The following is a 13259-nucleotide window of genomic DNA, read 5'->3' on the forward strand; positions in this document are numbered from 1 at the left end:
AATCTCCTTCCCAGAGGGACAAACAGGATTGCCCCAGGCACAGCAAGGGCTCACAAGCTCGAGAGTGAAGTGAAACATGAGGCTTTTCCAGCAGAGGCACACACAGCAGATCAGATTTGGGCTCTCCCAGTACTCCCAGCTCAGGGTGGCTCTCGGGGAGCAGGCACAGCAGAGCTGACGTGCTGCACAGAGCTGTGCCTCTGCTGAGGGTATTTATTCCCCCAGAAACATTTCCCAGAAGGTTCTGACTTGGCACAGGCTTGGCCAAGTCAAGTATCACTTAACAATCTGAAACTGTAAACTGGAAGTGCTTTTATACAGCAAAGCTCTGGCTGCTTAATGTGCAGTAGTTGTATGGTCTGTCTATAAAACACACACTCAAGTCATGAACATGCTTTTCCTGCCCTCGTAAAATATCTATAGAGACATATATTACCCGAGGAATTTGGAACTCACACAGATACAACAGTGACATTGCTCCTCAATGTACTTTTTCCTTGGTTCTTTGGCTGATTCTCAAGTTGAAATTTTCTCTTTTCTGTAGGCAGGGGTTTGTAAAAGGTCCAGATTCTACTCTTTTATATAGCAGGAATCTTACATTGTGCCTTTAAAGCTTTGTCATGATGGCTCCTGGTATGTTCCCAGCTAAATCTGAAGTAAAACTCTCCCTACATTCAGGCGGAGCAGGATTAGGCCCTACATTTAAGATTCCAGACATGATAAAGTCTCACTAATACAAGTACTTAACCCTCATTTCAATTTATATTTCAATATTCATACTGGCATCTAGAGGTATCTATTCGATGTGGATAAAATAAGTAAGGCATGTGTCTGGTTTAGTTGCCTCTGTTTTGCAGTGGTGCCCATGAAACCAGCCCAGAGAAATCCATTGCACATCTCCTTATTTCCTGGCCTACCACTGCTTCAACCGGAATGCCAGGGCAAGTTTCTGTACTAGCAGTGGTGTGTTACAATAAAACCCAGGAGGATTTGCAGGTGAGATAAATACTAAACACAGGGCCAAAGCACAGCCTGTCCCCGAGCAGGCATGTCCCTGTTCCAATGGATGTTTCATTTGGCCCCCAAATTATTTTTACCATTCCTATTCCTACACAGTCTTAAGCACTACACAGAAGATCTTTTTTGGGCAGACAGCTTGCTGTGCACAACCTTTTTCCTTTTGATTGCCAAAACCCAACTACTACACGCAAATAGAGTTCCAGCTAATGGATGGTATGGAGATTGCAGTTTAATTTCTCTAAGTAATTCAGTCTGATCAACAGAGACGTCCTTAGAAGATCCAAGTGGGAAGGGATAATGATCACACATCCATGGAGTGCTGGCCCTGGCTGGGTGCCAGGTCCCACCAAAGTTGCTCCATCACTGCCCTCCTCAGCAGGCCAGGGGACAGAAAATATAACAAAAGTCTCGTGGGTGGGGATAAGAACAGGGAGAGATCACTCACCAATTACTGCCATGGGCAAAACAATTAATTCAATGTCTTACAAATCAAATGAGAAGTAAAAACTAAATCTTGAAAACCTACAAAAGAAGCTTCCTGTCTTAAAATCCTACCCAGATTACCTCTAATAGATGCCTGCTTGCCAGCCCGCCTCTGAGGCTGCTCCTCTCATCAAGTCTGAGCAACTGCAACTGTTTAAGAATTCTCCTTGGCACCAGCATCACCCTGACTCCAGAACCCTCAGAGGTGCAGTAAGCATTTGTCCCCAGCACACGGGCACTGAGGAGCAGTGGCAGAGCTTTCAGGGGTGTCCTGGGCTGTGCTGCAATGGGGCAGGGCAATAAAGGAGCACCTTTCCCTTTCCCTTCAGCTCGCCCAGCCCTGCCTGTGCTTGCACAAATGTGTGCACACACAAAGCACACGGGGCTGGGTCCTTGCAGAAGTGAAAGTGGCTTGTGTCCTCTCCAGGGGAGACACTGGGGACCATAAGCAACCGAAATAAAGCCTTAACTTGATAGCTTTTGTTAGACACCTGCAGACAGAACTTCAGCAGGTGGAGTTAAGGAAAATGAAGGAAGTTTTCAGTGTTCTAAGCTGAATGCAGGTGCCTTGATGTCAAAACAGATGCCCAGGGCACCTTCTCCAAGGCTGGTGAAAGGTTTGTGACAGTGTAAAGATGAAAGGCCTGGGAGTGGCTCTTGTGCTACCCACAGCAGTCTCAGGGTGAAGGTTGTCCCACACCCCTCATGAACATAACAACAAGCACAAATCACAATCCTCACTGCTTTGCACTGTGTAAGGTAAGAGCAAAGGGCGCTCCCCCACACAGCCCTTCATTCAGTGCTTACAGCTTTCCCCTCACAGCTCCTCCTTCGACTTGGTCAAGTCCTAAAACTTAAAGGGCTTTGAAGTGGAGCTGGAGCAGGAGCTTTGATGTTTGACTGCACCGAGCTGCAGACTGGCAGTGGCAGCTGATCTGCTCTAGCCTCTGTGGAGCTGAGAGAAAACAGCATCTGAGAGGCTGGGGAGGCACAGTGTCCATCACACCAACCCTGAGATCCAGGGCACAATCTCCATCACACCAAACCTGACCCTGACATGCAGGGCACAGTGTCCATCACACCAAAACTGAGATCCAGGACAGGATGTCCATCACACCAAAGCTGAGATCCGGGGCACAGTGTCCATCACACCAAAGCTGAGATCCAGGACACAATCTCCATCGCACCAAACCTGAGATCCAGGACAGGATGTCCATGGCACCAAACCTGAGATCCAGGGCACAATGTCCATCACACCAAACCTGAGATCCAGGGCAGGAGGTCCATCACACCAAAACTGAGATCCAGGACAGGATGTCCATCACACCAAACCTGAGATCCAGGGCAGGATGTCCATCACACCAAAGCTGAGATCCAGGGCACAGTGTCCATCACACCAAACCTGAGATCCAGGACAGGATGTCCATCACACCAAAGCTGAGATCCAGGGCACAATGTCCATCACACCAAACCTGAGATCCGGGGCACAGTGTCCATCGCACCAAAGCTGAGATCCAGGGCAGGATGTCCATCGCACCAAACCTGAGATCCAGGGCACAGTGTCCATCACACCAAAGCTGAGATCCAGGGCACAGTGTCCATCACACCAAAGCTGAGATCCAGGGCACAGTGTCCATCACACCAGACCTGAGATCCAGGACAGGATGTCCATCACACCAAACCTGAGATCCAGGGCAGGATGTCCATCACACCAAAGCTGAGATCCAGGGCACAGTGTCCATCACACCAAACCTGAGATCCAGGGCAGGATGTCCATCACACCAAAGCTGAGATCCAGGGCACAGTGTCCATCACACCAAACCTGAGATCCAGGGTAGGAGGTCCATCACACTAAACCTGAGATCCAGGGCACAGTGTCCATCACACCAAAGCTGAGATCCAGGGCACAGTGTCCATCACACCAAAGCTGAGATCCAGGGCACAGTGTCCATCACACCAAACCTGAGATCCAGGGCAGGAGGTCCATCACACTAAAGCTGAGATCCAGGGCACAGTGTCCATCACACCAAACCTGAGATCCAGGGTAGGATGTCCATCACACCAAACCTGACCCTGAGAACCAGAAGCGCACTCGGACTGTCCTCAAGTCCCAGTGCAAAGGGAGGCCTGGCACAGAAACCTTTGGCCTCACCAGTAATGGGCAGGCAAAGGACTGCAAGGAGCATTTCATGGACTCACACTTGATTTAAGAAAGGTGATAGAACAACAGCAGGACAAAGGACATCGAGCAGTATTTGAAAGGACACTTGCCCAGCAGAGCTCTAACATCATTGGAGGCTTGCATATACAGTGGTGGCACAGGACATTTTAATGTCTGACATTTTCCTTAAGTGTTGTAAAAATTAATCAGTGTTTCATTTATATGAGCCTGAGAGACAGAGAGGGAATGTGATAGTTAGTTTTTCAGGCTATTTCTGGACTCAAAGTAATCTAAAAAATCCAGTTATGTTTAAAATTCAGAGTGGTTCCTTAAAGGAAAAACAGAAGGACATGAGTTTAGTTCAAGAAACTCATCTTAAAAGAAAGTTCTAAGTGTTGCAAGAAGCTTACAGGGTGTAAGACAAGACACATTCTGCTCACTTGAACATGCTCCGTCACACCAAGCATTGGTGAATTGTGCAGCCACAAAATAAGTTGCTTCCTCTGACACGAGCATATTACCTCTACTACTTTTGTTCTTTTCCTCCATGGAATTGCCTTCTCCTTTAAAGCTCTGTGCAGTTCATCCCATTGCCTTGGTTCTTTTTAACTTGCAGCAATTTTAAGCAGCATCTGATGGATTTTTTTCTATAATTTTCTTCACTCAGACGTGATCTAGGTTCAGCATTCACCCAGCATCAGAGATGAAGCTCACCCATATTACACTGAGCACATCTGCATCATTTCTCCTGTTTCCTCAGGTCATGACACTCTGGTCATGTCGTGTGTCCCCAGGCTTCCTGATCATTTCCAGCTGAGCTGAACCTGCAGCTCCCTCACAGACCTCTCACATGTCTAAGTCAGATGGCAGCTGACATTTCTTATGTGCCAACCAGGTTCTGATCTCGATGACATGCACGGTGCCATGTGTGAGCAGGAGCAAAGAAATGAGAAATATTTTTCCCTTTTGTTTTTATAGAGTTGTATGAGTTCTCCTGACCCACCAAATCCCCACAGCACAGAGGGCTGGCTGTAGCAGTGTCTAGTAGCTAGCTTGATCTTGGAGAAAAGCAGAGCTTTAGCTCTGAAAATCAGTTGTCTCATGACTGGAGATTATTTTTTTAACAAAGCAGACTTCAGGTAAGCTGGGGGATTTTGATTTGTTCAAGGCAGAGCTTGCAGCTACAGCCTTTCTCCTTTAGACCAGAATCGAATGCAGGTCCTTGCCTTGGCAGCCCAGGGGGATTCTGCCTGCTCATCCTTTGCAGAGAACCACAAACACTTCAGGAGATGCACCCTGCTCAAAGGACTGTACTTGGAGGTCAGAGTTTAGAAAGGGAAAGGATTTTAAACTGGTTTGTGTGTATTTAAAAATCTGTTTCCAAAGCTCCATATGAACTGTGTTGATATAATTGAATTTTTTTGATGTTTTCCTCTTGCCTCATAGCCAAGCAGTGTGTTCAGATCAGAGATGCTGTGTGCAGTAACCTGTCTGCACCAACATTCAACATTTTGTGTGAGGCAGAAGAGCACCTGGGCTCAGTGCTGGTGACACCTTGTCATGCCAGCCTTCACTGGCCTTTTCCTGAAACATTGCCAGACACCACCTTGGAGCAGCACTAAACTGTGCTTTCAGCTTTGGCTTCCTGATCCACATTTTTCTCCTCCAAAATTATCTCTAGGTGTACATACTTTTAATTTCTGGTGACACTGTGATAGCTGCAGATACATTATTCATAGCCCTGGGATCTGCCTTTCTGTGCCTGCAGTCTGAGTGGTCCCTTGGCTATCCCTGCTTTGTATCCCGTTTTGTTGTTCCTGTAGGGAATATGCCAGCAGGGATGGGGCTGAAATCCTGCTGGATCAGGAGCAGAGACCAAGGCTGCTCTGTTTGTAAACACTTTCAAGCTAAAATTAGCAGGAGTCAGAAGAATCATTTACGGACGTCAAGCTCCCCCAGCCGTCCTGAGGAACGTCTCGGGCCTGTGGCCACGCGTGCCAGGTTTACACAGTGCCCGTGTCACCATCCTGCCAGCTGCCACCTCCTCGTGCCCAGCCCCTGCCTGGCTCCACAGCACCAGCACCAATATCGAGCCCATTTTCAGCTGCAGGGACTCTCCAGGGCCCCCCCAACGCCTGGCAGAGACTGGGAGAAAAGCCTTGGTCAGCTGGAATGCTGTCCAGCACAAGGGGAGGGCCTGGGGGTCTGGCTAAGCATCACAAGGCAGGAAACCCTCCCAGTGTGAGCATCTCTGAGCAGCCCTGTGCTGTGCCCTTTCAGGCTTGGGGAAAACTGAGCCACGCTGGCTACAGCACACCATGGACATGAAGCAGGGTGGAAGAGCCCCACGTGTCCCTTCCTTCAGCAGCTACAGCAGCAGATTATAAAAACAGCCTTGGCTGTGGCTGCAGGAAAACACAGCCAGAGGAGCAGTGCTGTGCTCAGACAATGTGTTCAATACAAGCCTCGCTCCTCAGAAGAGGCCAAACAATCTGAATATACCATGGCAACTAAACCCAAGTCTTTGCAGACCCTGGAGCATCAGCTTGGCTCCTCCAGTCCTCGAGGCACACGCAGCTCTGGCTCAGCTGACCCCTCAGTAATGGATATGGAGCACCTGAGTTGGTGACAGGTGTGCCACCATGCCTCGGGCAGGCACACCTGGGCAGCAGGACACAGGGAGGCCGATGTGCCTGGGACCACCCCAGGTGAGTGTGGCAAGAGCCCAGCACCCCCAGCTCACCAAACCCCACGGATCCTGTCCATCCAGCTTTCCCACCAGCCCAGAGCTCCTACACTGGGAAAGCATCAGCGGCTCCGTGAAGAAGCAGTAGGATCAGTGTGACACGAGGCACTTTTGGGAGAGCCACATCCTTTCCATTTGCAGCGTGGTGCTCGTCAGCATTTCCATTCCTCTGCCCTTGGCAGAGCAGCACATGTGCACCCTGTCATGTCCACAGAATACTCAGCTGCAATTTATGTCCCCACACCCTCTCCTGTATGCAGAACATCCCATCCATTTAAACAGAGGATTACAGGAGTAGGAGGAAGCTTAGCACAAACAATAGCTGTGATCAAGCCCTGCACGAGTGATTTGTGGGAAGCGCGAGACGGATCAAAGATGGCAGGTGCTGCTCTGCTTGAGAGCTATTTATACTCCTGGAGTCACTCCACAAACACTTCCTGCCTTAGAATGTTGTAGGATTCCTTTCAAAGGGAGAGGAGAGGTGTGGAGTATGAAAGCATGGGCCAAGTCTGTAATTTTAAAGATAACACAATTAAGTATTGCATAAAAACCCCACTATAATATACAAAGAGGAGTAGCCTGACATGAGCAGTTTCAAAGTAGGGAATCACAACAAACAGGGAAATATATAACGGGGGGAGGAAGACACAAAAGAAGTGGAGGGGGAACAAATAAAACATTTTTATCTTGGAAAATACAAACCTTAGAGATCCAGGCTCAGACAGGATTTTCTTATATTTTTAATAAAGGACTCCCTGCCTCCCACAAGAAACAAATAGATTTGGTAAACGAGGCTTGGCTGCTTTCTTGTGAGGGCTGAGTGATGAACATGGCCAGCAGATTTGGGGTTTGGGATTTGGGGTTTTGGCCCTAGGTGGGACCCTGGAGCTCCAGCAGGCTCAGAGCTCCAGAGGAGCTGGGAGTGTTCCTTGGGCAGCCTGGTGGCCATGGGGCACGGCCCCCCTGCCCAGGAAACTGCTCCCACACTGCCCCAAACCACCACAGCACCCAGGCACAGCAAGAAGGCTTTGAATTCAACTGGAAATAAAAGCTGGAAACCACAGAGCACAGGCCATTGTCAGAATCAGTCCCAGCACTCTCAGCTGATGTGAGACCTTGTAAAGCCCAGGATAAATCCCTTCCACACTCTCCTGGAAGTGGGGAGGAGCAGAGATGCCACCACAACCTGAGCCCTGCATCCACGCTGCAGCACCCAGCCTGGAGCACACAGGGAGCTGCAGCAGGGTGCCCTTCCAGCAGTGCCACCCTCCCCGTGTGCCCTTCCTGCAGTGCCACCCGCCCCGTGTGCCCTTCCTGCAGTGCCACCCGCCCCGTGTGCCCTTCCTGCAGTGCCACCCTCCCCGTGTGCCCTTCCTGCAGTGCCACCCTCCCCGTGTGCCCTTCCTGCAGTGCCACCCTCCCCGTGTGTCCTTCCAGCAGTGCCACCCTCCCCGTGTGTCCTTCCTGCAGTGCCACCCTCCCCGTGTGTCCTTCCAGCAGTGCCACCCTCCCCGTGTGCCCTTCCAGCAGTGCCACCCTCCCCGTGTGTCCTTCCAGCAGTGCCACCCTCCCCGTGTGCCCTTCCAGCAGTGCCACCCTCCCCGTGTGTCCTTCCAGCAGTGCCACCCTCCCCGTGTGCCCTTCCAGCAGTGCCACCCTCCCCGTGTGTCCTTCCTGCAGTGCCACCCGCCCCGTGTGCCCTTCCTGCAGTGCCACCCTCCCCGTGTGCCCTTCCTGCAGTGCCACCCTCCCCGTGTGCCCTTCCTGCAGTGCCACCCGCCCCGTGTGTCCTTCCTGCAGTGCCACCCGCCCCATGTGTCCTTCCAGCAGTGCCACCCGCCCCGTGTGCCCTTCCTGCAGTGCCACCCTCCCCGTGTGCCCTTCCAGCAGTGCCACCCGCCCCGTGTGTCCTTCCAGCAGTGCCACCCTCCCCGTGTGTCCTTCCTGCAGTGCCACCCGCCCCGTGTGTCCTTCCAGCAGTTCCACCCTCCCCGTGTGTCCTTCCAGCAGTGCCACCCTCCCCGTGTGCCCTTCCTGCAGTGCCACCCTCCCCGTGTGCCCTTCCTGCAGTGCCACCCTCCCCGTGTGTCCTTCCAGCAGTGCCACCCTCCCCGTGTGCCCTTCCTGCAGTGCCACCCTCCCCGTGTGTCCCTGCCGTGGTGGTTTGCAGCACTGCTGTTTGTGACCCAGCCCCGTTGGGAGCGTGTGTGTGACAGGAAGGTCAGCACCCACGTTATTTACATCTCTGCTCAGAGGCACTCACAAAGGGTAAGGAAAGCAAGTCGAGCTGAACGTCACCTACTCATTGTAGTCTCCCTCCTAAGCCTTTTAGCCTGGCACGCCCCCGTTAAAATGAATGAGAACTTGTGTGCTAAAGCTGGCAAATTCACCAAACCCATCCTCCCCGTGTTTTGTTATTACAGCCATGTAGTTTTCAATTGCTCCTCAGACACAGTTCTTGTAGGCACAAATTGCATCACTACCAATTATTTTTCCTGAAGTACCAAGCATCACTGTCACTGTGTCATAACTAAGGCAGTAATACAACTCTCAGAAGTGATTTAGGGAAATAAAACAGGTCTGATTAGCAAGCATCTTCTTTAAAGCAAACTACTAAAAGTCATTAATCATAAAAGTTTCTAATTTCAGAAATGAGTTAACTAAACTTTAATGAGACAAACAGCTTTTAAAAGCTGCCACCACGAGACTGTCTGCATTAAACTGGGAGAGTGCTGTAAAATGACTGATTTCATTACTAGTCCCAGGGAGCGCTCTGCCAGCAGCAGCTTCAGGAGTCTAAAAAATCTCCACATTCCTTTCAAAAGTTCTACTTATTTATGGTGTCTTCCAGACCAGAATTTCTGTGGTTATTGACCTTAGGACACCAGCAGGGTCAGTGCACCCGTTCCCAACCAAAGCAGTCTCAGAAAGCCCAGAACACCGGGGATGTGCAGGGACAGCTGCTCTGTTTCGGGAGCAATCCGGCCTTGCCGAGTGCCAAACCTGCAGAGGGACTGGGATCAGCAGCCCAAGGGACTCCATCCCTCTGTATTTAAATGAATTTGACAATAAGCTATTTAAGAAGCTTTTTACTGTGTTAATCCGTACAACGTAGTGTCATTTTGGTTTTTTCATTAAAAGATAATTAAGGGAAACAGCAGCAGCCAGTAATTTGAAAAAAAGGGAATTGAATCAACTAAAAACTCCCTACCTTGATGAAAAAGTTAGATACACCTGTATTTACTGACATCTAGTGTGGCAAGATAATGCTTCCCAAGAAACAATTGGACTGCAGTTCCTGCAGTGAAGCACTAAGAACAATTTCGATGAAGAATACCTGGAAGAGCTACTTCTTCCTGAAGGAGGGATGAGTGAGAGCTCTTCACCAGTGCCTTGTGATTCACTTCCCCAGCACCTCTGCTAATGAAGTGCTGTTGTGCTCTCCTCCAAGAGTGAAGCACCTACTCCCTCATCTCCAGGGCTCTGCCCAATACACAATCTCACGTTTTTCCCTCTCCTTACTTAGTCAGAGCTTAAAAATGCCATCACATCATCTGGGTACTTTGATCCCCAAGAAAAACAGGTTATTTCTAGAAGACATATTTGCCCTCCATACTCCCTGTTTCAACTGTACTGGGAATTCAGGATGATCATCAAGGACATTGGACCAGCACCCACCAGCAAGAAATCCTCTGAATTTAACACAGAGGCACGTGAGAAAGTGAGTAAAGGTGGTATTTTGTGAGAGGAATTGTTTTGTCTGAACAAAATGGGAAGACAGTAACTAACAGGCGATGGAGCTTTAGAGTCACACACTAAAGAAGTATAGGATCTGGAAAATATAAAATCTAAAATCCCATGGCATCACTAGAACAAGCAGGGCTGGACCCGTGCTGGGTCTAAACCATATAAGGCTTTCAGTTTTCACAAAATATCATGTCCAGAGCAAGAAGATGCTCTAGCAGGGCCACGCAGGTGCTCAGGAGGTGCTGGACAGGTCAGAAGAGCATGGTCTGTGTTCCCAGATATCAGAAGCAGCCCATCCCAGCACCCTCCCCTGCTCTGTTAACCATGCCTTTGTCACTGCAGAGTGCAGAGCAGTGCCTCAGCTCTCACAGAGCCTCTTGCTCTGCTCCTTCACCCCTTCCCTTCCAGCAGCACATCAGGCAGCTGCAGACACGGCCTGCTGTCTGCTGGGCAGCAGAGCCCGGGCTGCTGCGGGAGCCTGGGCAGAGCCCCTTGCCCAGGGCACGCAGAGTTTGGCACAGCCCTGAGCGCTTTGCTAGCTGCTCCCTGAGGGTTGGGCTGTATGAAGTATTAATTACAATTCTGCAAGTTCCCAAACGTCCTTTCTACCACAAATCAAGCTGAAGAGATGAGATTTGTTGCAGGATGATGCAGCAAATAGAAAAAGGAGTAAAGGTCTTCCTTTAAGGTGTCCCGTGCACAGCGGTGTTTGCTGTGGTCAGCCGCGGATTGTTGGACTGCAGAGACAAACCCACCCTCTGAACGAACGGGCAGGGGCTCGTGGCAGGCCCCACGCTCCTCACTCAGCTCAGCTCAGCTCAGCTCAGCTCAGCACCCCTGGCTCTGCTCCTCACTGAGGCTGTGAAAGTGTCTCTCGTTTGAGATGCTCATAGCTCTACACCCACGGACTCCCGCTGCCAGAGGAAAATCCCAGTTACACCCGTGAGAGGGGGAGAGGTGATGGGGTGGGTGCTCCTGTGCTAGCTGGGGGAGGAGGAAGGAGCTGCCTGTTCTCTCTCCTCCAGCTGATCTGCTGGAGCTCAGCAGCCACAATTACACTAGATTAGGGTTTCTCATGGGCTAACTACCTGCCCTGTAGGCTGGACCCGACTTTCAGGTACCCTAATCAGGGAGATGAAAGGGGTTTTTGTCCATCTGTGTCTAAGGGAGTTTTGGATCCATTAGCAATTATGATAATGGATCTCTTTCCAGAGAATTAATTGCTCCTTTGCCCAAATCATAGACAAATTTGCTGTAAAAATTAATTACTTGGCATGTACAATACGCTTAACAGTTGAGTAATAAGCTAATTTTTAGAGAATTCACAGAGGGGCCCCCCAGTCTCCCAACTTCTCAGAGCAGTTTCTGAATATCCAGTGAAAAGTCAGATAGCTGTTGTTGTCCTGCGATTCCTTTCCCATGATATTTGACAGCCCCAAAACACCTGACCTGGCACTTGACAGCTCAAGACCCCAAAGAGCCCAGGAAAGTACAGGGGAGTTAAAACACCACATCTGCCGAACAGCCACCCAGTCAAACAATTCCCTCCTCCCCAGCCCGCGGATGCTTTCCCAGTGGCAGCATGCATGGTGTGTGAAAATGGATGAGGACGATCCCCAACCCGCGGATGCTTTCCCAGTGGCAGCATGCCTGGTGTATGAAAATGGATGAGGACGATGCCAACAAGCAGGGGAGGAGCAGGATGGGCAGAGCTCGCTGCTCTCCTTTCTCAGTTCCCATCCTGCTCCCGGGAGGATTCGCTGTCCCAGGGGAGGAAGGGACAGCTGTGCTGCCAGAGGCTCACCCAGCTCCAAAGCCCCTCAGCTTCTCGTCCCTCTCTGGTCCGTGGCTTTGCCTGTCCCCCAGCCAGGGGAGCGGACCCGGCCGGAGGGGGTCTCTGTGCCTGGCTGTCCAGGGTGCCCTGAGCTCCCACATCGCCTCTGCTCTCTGCCCGGACTGCGGGGCTCGTCCGGGGCACCTGGCGCCAGCCAACATCGCGCAACCTCTGCTGTTTTCACCAAATTGTTCAACAGCAAAGGACAGCACGTTCACAACACGACATTGCTCCTTAGGAAAGCAGACTGGAAATTTGCACAGAATGTTTGCAAGCAACCTAATTAGCTCTCCTGAGCAACCTCCCGCCCATCAGGCAGCCCACAGTGATTGATGCTGTGCGCTCCTCTTGCCTGCCCCAAAAGCAGAGTGAAAGACTTTCGCTGACATTAGCACAAAGACGTTGGTTTTGCCCAAAATCCCAATCCTTTTGCCAAATGCCCACGATAAGCTAGATGCTTTCCTTGCACGTGTGATCCCAGGAAGTTAATCTTCTCAGGTTTGTAAGATGATCACTTTAAGAAGGGGGACGCTTGGCTGCTGTTAGCAGTGTTTAGTGCAGCTATCTGCAGCCCCTGCAAACTTCTTGCAGTAGCTTAAATATTAGAGGTCTTTTTATAGCCCTCACCAACACATGTAGCACTTTGCACGAACCCATGCGAACAGATGCAAAGGGACTGTGCCTCAGAGACAGAGCTGAGCGTGCATGGAAGTGAGAGGAGACGGGGCTGGCAGGGCCAGGGCAGCCAGGACAGAGCTCCCCAGAGCCCCACAGGGCTGGACTCGCTCCCTTCCCACCCATCTGAGGAGGGCTGGGCACCCCAGCAGCAGCCGGGGAGCTCGGGCTGGTTATGGCGGCAGCACCGAGGCTGCGTTCCAAGAGCTGCCCCAGGGGTGGAAATTCTCTGCGCCTGAGGGTCAGGGCTCAGCCTCCACGGCTGTCAGTGGCAGCAGCCATAAACTACTGCTAGGCATATTTGGAGGGAAAAAAACGAATCCAACAAACCCCCACCAAAACAGAAAAACGGCACCTTCCTAAGAGTAAAAATTACTATTTCTAACATAAAACTTCTCTCTGCTGATGGGTTTCATGACTGCTTTGCCAGATGCAGGTGTTTTTAGCAATAAGACAACCCACAACAAATCAACAACCAATCTAAATGTTAATCTAACCTCCCTTAAGGAAATTAATCTATTTTAAAAGCACAGAACAGTCCTGGCTCAGTTATTTTCTTAACCTTCTCGGTGCCCTTGAGTGTGCACAATTCA

General features: G+C 50.6%; 1 long non-coding RNA gene across 1 annotated transcript; it reads right to left on the bottom strand.

The window, feature by feature from the left end:
• Positions 1-683: 683 nt before the first annotated feature.
• Positions 684-5191, bottom strand: LOC137482292 (uncharacterized). Its single transcript, XR_011003984.1, has 2 exons — positions 4979-5191; positions 684-1345 (listed from the first exon to the last, which is right to left on the bottom strand). It is a non-coding gene; the product is annotated as an uncharacterized lncRNA (long non-coding RNA).
• Between the last annotated feature and the right edge of the window lie 8068 nt (positions 5192-13259).

The sequence above is a fragment of the Anomalospiza imberbis genome, chromosome 14, assembly GCF_031753505.1.
Source record: "Anomalospiza imberbis isolate Cuckoo-Finch-1a 21T00152 chromosome 14, ASM3175350v1, whole genome shotgun sequence".
Classification (NCBI taxonomy): domain Eukaryota; kingdom Metazoa; phylum Chordata; class Aves; order Passeriformes; family Viduidae; genus Anomalospiza; species Anomalospiza imberbis.